This window comes from Diadema antillarum, unplaced genomic scaffold (genome assembly GCF_040938485.1).
Source record: "Diadema antillarum isolate AM-2024a unplaced genomic scaffold, OU_Dant_1.0 scf00000075, whole genome shotgun sequence".
In the NCBI taxonomy this organism is placed as follows: domain Eukaryota; kingdom Metazoa; phylum Echinodermata; class Echinoidea; order Diadematoida; family Diadematidae; genus Diadema; species Diadema antillarum.
In genome coordinates, this window is record NW_027270964.1 from 1,805,001 (window position 1) to 1,816,450 (window position 11,450).

Genomic DNA, 11,450 nt, shown 5'->3' on the forward strand with positions numbered 1-11,450 from the left:
AGTGCTGCAGTAATGTGAATGCTATTTTCATTTGTGCATTCATAATCATGTCTTCTCAAAGCAAGATTGAGTGAAAGTTGTGTGAAGCCGAGAATCCAACTGTGGTAACCCCAAAGAAACTCACGTAACCATGACAACCACCACCAATATACCCCACATGAATCCAACATACTGGTACTGTATGTGAAGATAACGCTAAGTACTGAATAAGTCAAAAATTTTGCTGTGTTGAAATTTTCTCACATTTCGCCCACCCAGAAGCTGGCGCAAAGATAAAAGCATGTAAATATTTGTGTATGACATATGTTTCTTTGTTTCTTTGGTCAACATTTCATTCCGCAGAATGAAAAACAAGCGAAACTCATCTTGCCCAGCCAAGCGTGAAAAATTATTCATGCGATAGTAACCACTTTTATAGTACATGTATGCAGTTATTGTCACACTCTGGCAAGATTGGATAATGGAAGGGTGGGGGGGGGGGGGGAGGGGGTTGATGGGCAGCCATACACCATACCACACACCAGCTGCTAACCAACAGCACATGAGCAAGTAATGAATATCAGTAATTGTTGCCTGTACAAAAAGACAAACAAACAACATTAGCAGCCGGCAATAACTTTTTGCATCTCCCCCTTGTGAATGAATGAATGAACGAATGAATGAATGAATGAACGAATGAATGAATGAATGAATAAATGAATGAATGTATGAATGAATGAATGAATGATGCAAGCAAAAGGTACCAGACACAATGGAGCTCTCCAATAATCCTGAATTTCCTTTTAAATCATTACTGTCTCACCGTCCACTGTCACTTAACATGTAGCAGTTATTTCTGCTTCACAAACCAGCCCTTCCATTTCGGGGTGTTCCCAAACTCCACATGCATATCATTGCACGCCCCTCTCTCGCCGCCAAAATTCACGGCAACTCTACGACAACAACATAGTATAGTACACCGTATATTCCAAATCAAGACCAGATGAGCCTCACATGAGCTGGAGCTGAATTTTCAATCCATTCTCATCAAGTGTCTCATCAGTCCTACCAAGATCTGTTTCAGGTTTTCTTCCTAGTACTTCATGTACGTACATCAGCCTCCAGTATGCTGCCTTCATCCGGTCCCACATTGCACCCGGGGAGTCCAGGGCCGGCCGCACGTCAAGGATGGCAAACTCATAAGTCTTCCTGTTCACGGGACCACCATCGTAGTAATCGATGTCGTAGCGCACCTTCTTCCTGCGCCGGTCCACGAACCGGTCAAACGACTTCTCATACCTAGTGTATAAAGAAAAACAATAATGTCTCTCTTATGAAAGATATAGATAGGTAGATAAACTGCGACTGCGTGCATTCTCATGGTCACAAAATTGATTGGGAGAAGCAGTACCACCTGAAATATGTTTCCCCTCTTCCATTTGCACTTTCTTGTGCCCCAATACATCGCACATGCAAAATCCTCAAATTTCCTAATATCGGTACAGAGATAGTATTTATTTATTCATGTATTCGCATTTTGTGATGGGATTAGATTAGAGAGAAGTGGGGGGGGGGGGGACAGACACGAGGAGGCCGATTAGTCCTCGTTGTTCCATCTCCTTCGCTGGACTCTCATGTAATGAATTTCTCAAATCACACCGGACATGCACAATGACTTCAATGCACAAGGCTTACATCAAGGAGGTTCAAGAGAATGGAGTCACAACCTTCTTATTTCCTTTGCTAGATGTTCGATACCACCACTCGAAATTATTTGAAGCATGCGCCAAACAGGATCTGCCCCGCAGATATGAAGACAATTGCCTCGTGTCTCATTGCATAATTACCAGCAAGTTTTTAAGGAAGAAATGTCTTTGTGATGGTAATTACTTTTCGCTATACCTTTTTGTAAAAGGTAGGTGGTACAGAGACGAGAATGCGCGAATAGAAATTGCGCAGGAAAAAAAAAATCTAAAATAAAGAAGAAAATTACTCGATTGGGCATACAGGGGAACTTATCTGATATATCTATCAATTAAGAATTATCCTTGAAGATTATTCCATATTAGTTTTATTTGTGGAAATTAAGTGGACAAGTGATAAAACCGGCTTTCCAGGATGGCACTGCAGCTTTAAACGTTTTCACATGATACAGCTCTGATTTACGCTTTTGCACAAATTTCTGGATGGGATTGACTTTTGTTTTACATGCTTTATCATTAAGTGAAATTTCATATCATTAAATAAATAAACAAAATATGGCCAACATTTTAACGTTCAAAATGAATGTTCAGATTGCTTAGCAAGACAGCGGAGTCGAACATCGATCATCAACGGCACAAAAAATGCCCCTTTGGAATTCTTTTGTACATCAATAGAAAAATGTCAACTGTTTAAATAATTACAGCCAGTTGGAACTCCAAGAAACCTCCTTACTACATGAAATTAGGGGAACAGACGACAAATAGGCGAACTTAATCAATAAAGCCACTTGCGGTATGCGATTTCTTTGATTTTACTCATTTGATCCGATTGATACACATAGTGCGCACATGAAGTCAGACACTGCTCACCCTGTTACAAAATTATCATAGTCCTATATACTATACTACACAGGGGAAGCGGTTTCAATTACAATAATAAAAACATTACAACGACATTCAGCAACACGCATCCTGTGCTTGTCAAAATGCCAGCATTATAATATTCTTTAAAAACATGAATTTAGCGGCATGCATGCCGTCAATCCCTCGTTTGAGGCGAGACCCCAACTTCCACGGAGAAAGTGGGGTGCTATACCTCGTTAAAGATTTTTCGTTTGGGAGTTGGGAGTCGAAGTATTTGTCCATTGCAAATAAACTTTCTGCTCAGGCGTGACAAACCTGGAGGCCAAGCCAGGGTTTGATGACTCCAGCAGCTGTCGTATTACGTAAGAGCATGATAAGGATATCTGCCTGTGGCACACCATTCAAAGTGAACTCAATTTTCTCTATCCTTTCTAAAGTTTTCAATTTTATATTCTATTGAGAAATTCTATGGTCATCCATTTTACATTTCGAACGAAAAAAATTGACCCGTAAATAACGAAAATACAGGAATAAGAAGGAGTGCATTGCCAGTTTGCCGGTGCTGCTCACTGTTGGGGATAAAGTACAAGCCGTGGATCGAGTTGGGGAGGTGGGCTGCAGTACAGGCATGCTCTGTCTGCATACGCTGAATGTCTACACTCACACACACACACACACACGTACACACACACGCACCATGGAGCTACATAGCCCATGCCAAAACCAAAACAATCTCCTCCTCTCGCGGTGCCCCCCCCCCCCCCCCCTGGCGCAGTGGCGATGACTGATGCTTAGATTAGGCCAGGGTCAAGAAACAGGTGTTTTATATCTTTGGTTTTTAAGTCATCGATTGCCAAGATATACACTGGCATTATTTACGGGGGTGTAGCCTCTTCAAACGAGAGATTTGCGTCATGTGTCTGTTTGAAAGAGATCGTATCATAAGGTAAATCTATTAATCCATACTTTATCGTATATCATTATGGCGACTCCCAGTCAGAACTCTGCCAGCAGGAAAATTGCATGATGCAAGAAAAATAAAAAAAAAAATAAGATAAAACAGATTTTAAATGCCACTTTTTTTCTCGAGGAAGAGATATCGCCGAAAAAACAGACTAGACGAAATGAGAATATCAATAGAAATGAGGATAATATCTGATATTGAAATGGTTTTAGAGTTTTTATTTGTTTGTTTGTTTATTTGCGTGTTTGTTTGGTTGTGTGCGTGTTGTTGTTTTTTTCCTCTTTTTTGGAGGGGGAGGGGAGGGGGAGGGGACAGGGATTCTTGCGTTGCTTGTTTCGATATATAACATCGAGCTATCCGGCTATGATTACACTATATCGCATCCGGGCTCCAAAGACATTTTTTATTAGCTCCTTCAACACTGTGAAGCATTTCGTCGTAGAGGCATAGGAATGGAAACCAAGGCACTCGCGTTTGAATACTCTATTATACAAATTGCATCGCGGTGAAGCCTGTACCGCTACACGTGACACATTCAACAAGAAAATTCCATCACACAGGCAGATAAGGAGAATGAGTCCGACACCAAGCAAAACAATGCCCACGAGTTCGACACAAGGTAAAACCGACCCACGAGTTCGACATTACATCACGGGAATTGTTCTGTTGGGCCTTGTTTGCTCAGTGCCAAACTCTTAGGCATGTTTGCTGAGTTTCGAACTCGTGGGCCCTGTTTGTCTAGTGTTGGACTCATGGGCCTTATTTGCTTAGTGTTGGACTCATGGGCTGTATGATTCATGAGCTGTATGATTCGTGGGTGTCGACAGTTGTGACGTGCGCACCTGTTATTCGGGGAGGGGGGGGGGGGGGGGGTGGACAGAATGAAATCATTGGGGACAACGAACTTTGCCTCTCTGCTCCATTTCAATGAAATTGTTTTCCTGAGTGTGAAGAGCACTAGGAACACAGGTGCGGTTCTCGATTCTTTAGGCACTTTGATGTCCCCATTACTGTACTTTACTTGCACCTTAACAGAGAATTAAAATGCGGGGAAAAGCAAATTAACAAGTTCCGGCTTTGAGAGGACAAGATGTCATGAGAACAAAACATCTGCTTTATCACTGGTGTTTGTGAAGAAGAAGAAAAAAAATAAGATTCATCTGGGTTGCAACAAGCTAGTTCGTGGTTCAACTTTGCGCTTGAGCAGAAAAATAAGAGATCTTTCGTACCATCAGGCATGTTGATTTTTTTTTTATTCACTGGAATAAACAACTGTGATGTAATGATTTATTCATTCATGTAATCCTCTTAAATACTGCTTGCCAGCACATCCACCTCACAACAAAAGTGGTATTTTCCAATATCACCAGAAAGAAATTGTTGATACATTAAATGCAAAATAATGAAATGGATGCAAAATTCATTTCGTGTACGCAAGTTCATTCTTTGTTTGAACAGGACTGATAAATCCCATATATATATATTTTTTTTACGTAAAGCTTGAAATGCATTATGTCGCTCTGAAAACGAGTGAAGTGCCTCTAACCGACTAAGACAAAGGAAAGGTCATTCGTACTACGGTGCTCATGAACTACCCCCAGCTGCCTTTTTTGGTTGATATGCGCATAAAGTGAGACATATTGTGAATCAATGAACATTAATCTTTCTCTGTTGACATATACACAGCAACTCTTATAAGGGAATTTATTTATGTTTACGTTTTCAGTAAGCGATAACCGGAAACATCGATTTGATAAACATCAATAATGGACATTTTTCAGCAACTGATGATAAATGAAGTACAGTAATCAGTGATTTATGAGAATAAACATCATTTAACTTTATACAGAGTAAAAAATTGCAAGTATTTTATGAATGTGACTATTTACATTATTGGTTAACTTTGAAGAGAAAGTTAGGGAAAATACTTTTTGCTGATTTTTTTTTCTGAATCTCAATTGGGGAGCTATGTACCTGAAGGAGAAAAAAGTTCGTCAGGTTTAACACTTTTTTTTTGTAACAGAAAACTGATCAATATGATGTTATATTCACGCACCATTGTATAAAATTGTCACAGAAGAGGGTACAGTGTAGTGGATATATTTTGTACATTGGATTTTGGTTACGATGACCCAAAATTGGTTCTGTCTCCCTCCCTGAAACGCGTGATCACCTTTTTAACACCCCTGGGATCCCCGCTGACTACACGGAAGTTCCTGTCATTGTAGACAAGTGGAATAAGCAGCTCGTCTATTATGTGATAGTCTATTGATGTCGGACTTTGGTTATGTTTTACGAAAAAAAGGATTTCTCTTCAAAAAAGAAGCCTTCAAAAAATAATCATAGATTGCGCTCTCTTCCGCAAGCAAATTGATGCCAAAATCGTCCAAATTTGGCAACGCTTTCGATACACGTTCAGCATGCCCCCCCCCCCACTTCCTCCCGAAGTAGGAGAAAAACATTATTCGATCCATGTTTGTGCTATTTCTTTCAGTGTCTTTCACTTTGCACGGACTCAACTGGCTTTCATAGCACCCATTGCAGTGTTTTCGACGATAGAAGTTCATTGGCACTGTTGGTGGATCGCAATCTATACCCAAGTCACCTTGTAGTCGTCACCTTATCTCAGTAAGTTTTTAAAAAATGTGTTTTGTGTTAATTTTTTTTTGTAACAAATCTTGGAAACCTGTTGGCTTACTAATCTCCATAATAATGAAATGATATCTCTGAAATACTCAGGGAACAGGCTGGCTGAATTTAGCATGACTACATTAACAGCATTGACGACAGAATTATTACATGTTATTGGTTATACTTTCATCATGACTGTATCCTTATCTTCGTCAGTGTTCGTTTCGCTTTGTGTATCCCAAATATGATAAACTTTATACAATTTGGAGTTAATGATCACCTGTTCTGACAAGTCAACTGGGCTCTTCCGTAATACTCTGATGAATTTTAAAACATGACTAAGGTAGAAGGTTTTTCTTTTTCACGTTTAAGTCACCTGTGCAAATATGGCCAGTATAGATCCCCCCCCCCTATTGATCATTATAATCTTAGAATGTCTCGTAATATCATTCTCTTTTCATCGGGGGAAGGGGTTCTACTTGATTTTATAATAAGTTCCTCCTCTTTTCATCCTTTGTTTCCAGGTCCAATCATTTTTTACATATAATATCATAGGCCTATTCTAATTTTTTCCACGACCTGATTCCTATTTCATTTACTTTCGTTATTTCAGTTTCATTTCACCAGGGTATACATTGTAGTCTCTTCAAGACCTGCGTGTACAGTTCCTGCTCTTTTAGAGAGCCTGATGTTAACATTATATTTCATTCTCTTCACTACAGAAGAATGACTGTGTTTAGACTTAAGACCAACTGTAGCGAAAGAAGTATCTCTAAAATAAGGAGTTAGTAGAAGTTACACCTCACATTACATCTTTTCAAATCAACACCTTTAAACAGTGAAAGCAACATCGTCTGTTTGGGTGCACGTCACGAGACCGACACCCACGAGTCATACAGCCCACGAGCTATACAGCCCATGACTCATGCAACCCACGGGTTATACAGCTCATGAGTCATACAGCCCGTTAGTTTGACACGAAACAAACAAGGTCCACGAGACCGACACATTAAGCACCGTGTTGTATCTGTCGAACTTGTGGGCTGTTTTTACTTATCAATTATCGAACTCATGGGCTTTATTTGCCTATAGTGTCGAACTCACGGGCTGTATGAATGGTGACATGTATGACTCATGGACCTGTTTTCAATGTCGAACTCGTGGGCTGTATGACTTGTGGGTGTCGGTCTCGTGGGATGACCCCGTCTGTTTTGCTTGCAAGCAGGCCGACATAATAGCCATCTCAGAAGCAATGATTACAGTGATCTCCGCATAGCTGGGTAGGGCTTGACAGAGAAAAATCCGTCTATCCGATCTGACGAGAGCAAGGGCGGATTACACTTGTCCTAGTTGTCCATCCACCCATGTTTCATGTTCTGAATTATACGTCTTTTAACAACAGAGTATAGGTTCATTACAAAAAGAGAGTGTACCCAAAACATCCACCACTTTTCATCTATAATGATTCAACCTCCAGTTAGAGTATTCTTTGCCGTTGTTGGTGTTGTTGTTGTTGCTTTTGTTGTTATTGTTGTTGTTGTTTAATCACTTAGATCTCAAGATGCGCCTACACCTGTACGTCCTACTTGTGTTCTTGGTCGTGATTGGCGTCATGGTTATGACATCATATGCCACACTGGGACAATGCACTCGCTATGAGATGTAAGTTTCACCTCCCTAAAGCCTATCAGGACCAGGTCAAGGACCATTAAGCATTAAAATCTAGAGAGTATACCTTTTTATCATCATTTTACCTGAGATATGGCAGACATTTTACTTCTTCTCTTTCTTCTCCTTTAGCTTCTTTTTTTCTTCTTCTTTTATGGTACGTTCACTCTTTTGCTTCGGTGTAACGCGCCTTGAACGTAATCAGAATATAAAATAGCGCTACAGAAATTTTGGGCAAAAATTTTGTATAGTGTATTACTATAATCATTAAACGTAACGTAGTACTATGTATACAAAAGACCCATGCAACGTTTACATTTTGACTGTAGCTTTCTCCCTCTCTCTCTTTTTCTCTTTGTTTTGAGAGAGAAAAAAAAGTATCTCCAAAATTTTGAAGTTTGATGCAAAACAAATATAAATGTGTATCTGTTACAACAGTTGAATAGGTGCATGGGATGAGTATATGGGTTTATCTGTAGACATGTGGGTATGATGTGCATGTGTATGTGTGTGTGCCTACTTGTACATTGATAACTAAGATCATCATTTAAAAGTAATATTTTTCGTATAATTGTTCTTCTATTTGCGTTTTGATATGATGTTGTATATTCTTATGTTCATGTTATTGTTATTCGTCATTGTTGAAACCTTCATATTTATGCTGTTTGATTGTATATTACAAAATTATTCTATAATGTACTACATTATAATCAGCCCTTGGGCTATACTACTTTGCATGTTTGCTTCAATAAACTATTATCAAATCAAATCAAATAAGGGGTCTTGGGAACTGAACTGTACCGTACTGTGGCAGGATTTTTTTTTTTTTTGGTCCGTTAGAAGCTCGAACTAACATTTACGGTAGATATTTCTGATTTCTTGTGTTGAAGCGCTTTTGAACTTTCATGAGTATAATTATGGAGGAGTATTCATGAGTTTGTGTTGCTGCCGTTGCTTCATTACATGATACACATGTTGATACACTGGCCTATAATTACGGCATGTAAGCGATATGCACATTGCTTAAAAGTCAATTTCTTATATAGTCCGATTCCACAACGTGCTCAGGACGACTTGAATAAGTAGGAAAAGAGAACTTTCATCTAAATTGGAAATAGAATGAAAAAAAGTTGAGGAATCTACAACTTTTCGTGTTTCCAACGAATAGTGATCGCTAACTCCACCTGCCCGTGCAAGAAATTTAATAATAACTAATGTTTTGGATCAATGATTAATATTCTATCTCTCATGGCTGTCACTATTACTGCTAGATTGCAGTGCAGCACAAACATGCAAAATATGACGGAAAGGATAATTACAAGTTTATTTTTTATTTCACGGTAATTAATAGACATATTACTTTAAAGGAAAGATATAGTTTTAGTTGAGATGGAGATCCAAATTTTTACATTTTTTTGCGATATAGAAATATTAAAGATCATATACAATCTATGTTGTCATGTAGTTATATATCTAATTAGTTATGAAAATCGGTTTTGACATGGCTTAAGCCCGCCGCACACTATACGACTCACGACTATACGACTGGCAGACTTTGGATCCGAAATAAATCACAATATCCTCAGAATAAACACACTTGTTTATTTCAGATCCAAAGTCTGTCAGTCGTATAGTCGTGAGTCGTATAGTGTGCGGCAGGCTTTAGACATCCAAAAACAAAGTAAAACGAAGTGAGTCTGATTTTAATTGATACTCTATGCCATTTTGCTAAGATGGTTACAGCCAAGTTTGCATGACATTGCGGTTGAGGTTCTTTTCCCCCATTGTATTATCTGATTATTAACAATTAACCCTACCTTTCCCCCAGTATTAGGCCCTAAGTATGGACAAATGAGTATAAATCAAACAAGGTATACCAACCATTCATCATTTTTTTTCCAGCGCTGGAAGTCACGTGTATTATTATGTCTGTCTTCCAAACCAGAAAATATCGAGAAGTGTGCAGCACTGCTCGCCAAGCCTACCGGGAGAGCTACACCGCCTGGTGTCCGTTTAGGAAAAGATACTACAACAGCTTCAGGTATAGGGGACCTACACAATTTTTTGTATTTCCTCGACAAACAAAGCCAAACAAAGCATGTCAATGCGCTCGAAAAACAGTTCGCCTTTTAGTGAGGATGTCTAGCTTGTGTTAACCCACTTCATGTAATTATTGTAATAAGCGTGTTGTGTCCGACCTCTTCTTCTTTTGTTTGTTTGTGTTTTCAACAGGGACAATGATTTTTCCTTCTGCAGTAAAGAGTGTTTATGTTCGGAATGTACCAAGATTTGATTTGAAATGAGTCCTCGACACCATGACAATCAAATCGTGAAAGAAAGTCATATTAATGCATACATTTTCAATTCAACTCAATTCAGTTTTTAATTTTCCATCCAGCAAGGAGTTAAACAAAGAACAGTATGATGTAATATAAAGCAGGCGGAAAACAATCACACTGTTTGATCAATTTCAATAAGAAAATAGAAATACAAAACGAAAAGTAAATCGCGTATAGTACAATATGATATGATTAGTACAATATAACTAAAGCACCTATGCATGCTTTGAAGGCCAGCAATGAAATAGGTATGGTAAAAAAGTTGTCCACTAGAAACCTAGGCTTGTAATACATGGTTGCCTCAAAACGTGACAAATAAATGTTCATCATTGTTATTCAAACCGTAAGCTATTTTGAAGTACATGTATAAAAGTACAGTTTCAGGCAAATCGAACAAAGTTCAACTTGCAAGTGTTGTAAGGGTCTATAAGAAACAAAAAATGCTGCTTTCACAGGACGAGGTACAGAACTGTATACACCAGTAACTGTCGTCCCAATCAGCCCTATCAAGCTGTCAAATATGAGTGCTGCCGTGGGTTTGCTGGAGACGGAACGCATTGCACTGGTAAGTAAGATATCAGTTACATGTATTATAAAACGAGCACACATGTGAACGTATACATATACGCCGTGCAGGTAAATGTAAGCACCATTGGTATCATCGTACATCTCACATTGTATATTCAAAAAGTCATACTGGCAGTACTGTATATTGCTTTACGAAAGAAAGCTGTACGTATATGCACCAACTCAGGTTACCGGGAAGGATATACATTCTGATCCCACTAGACAATTTAATAAATTTCATTTACATGATCCGAAAAGGTAATGCATGCTCTGAAATCTGTAAGACACACAGGACCCGATATTTGGAACTCTATTACTTCTGAAATTCGAACTTTAAAATAAATTTACTCTTTTGAGGATGCTGTAAAACAATTTTGCGCTCTGATATATCAGTGATCTCATTTTGTAATTGTAAGTGTATTTTTCATGAAGTTTCTTCGTGAAAATGTTAATTACTACGCAAAAAAAAGAAAGTAAACACTTTTCGAGTTCATATTTTTCACAGATTTCGATGAAAATCAATGTATTATATACCATATTAAAGGTGATTTAATTGGCTATCAAGCCAGTAGGTTAATGCAAAGGGATACTTTTACGCATGAGTGAACACATTCATTTTTGCCCTCCAAGGCATAAAAGGAAAAATTGCAAAATTTGACATATTGTCTTTTATTTGGCAATATACCCTGCAAGAAAACGATTACAACAACAAATAAATAGTTTAACAGAATAAGA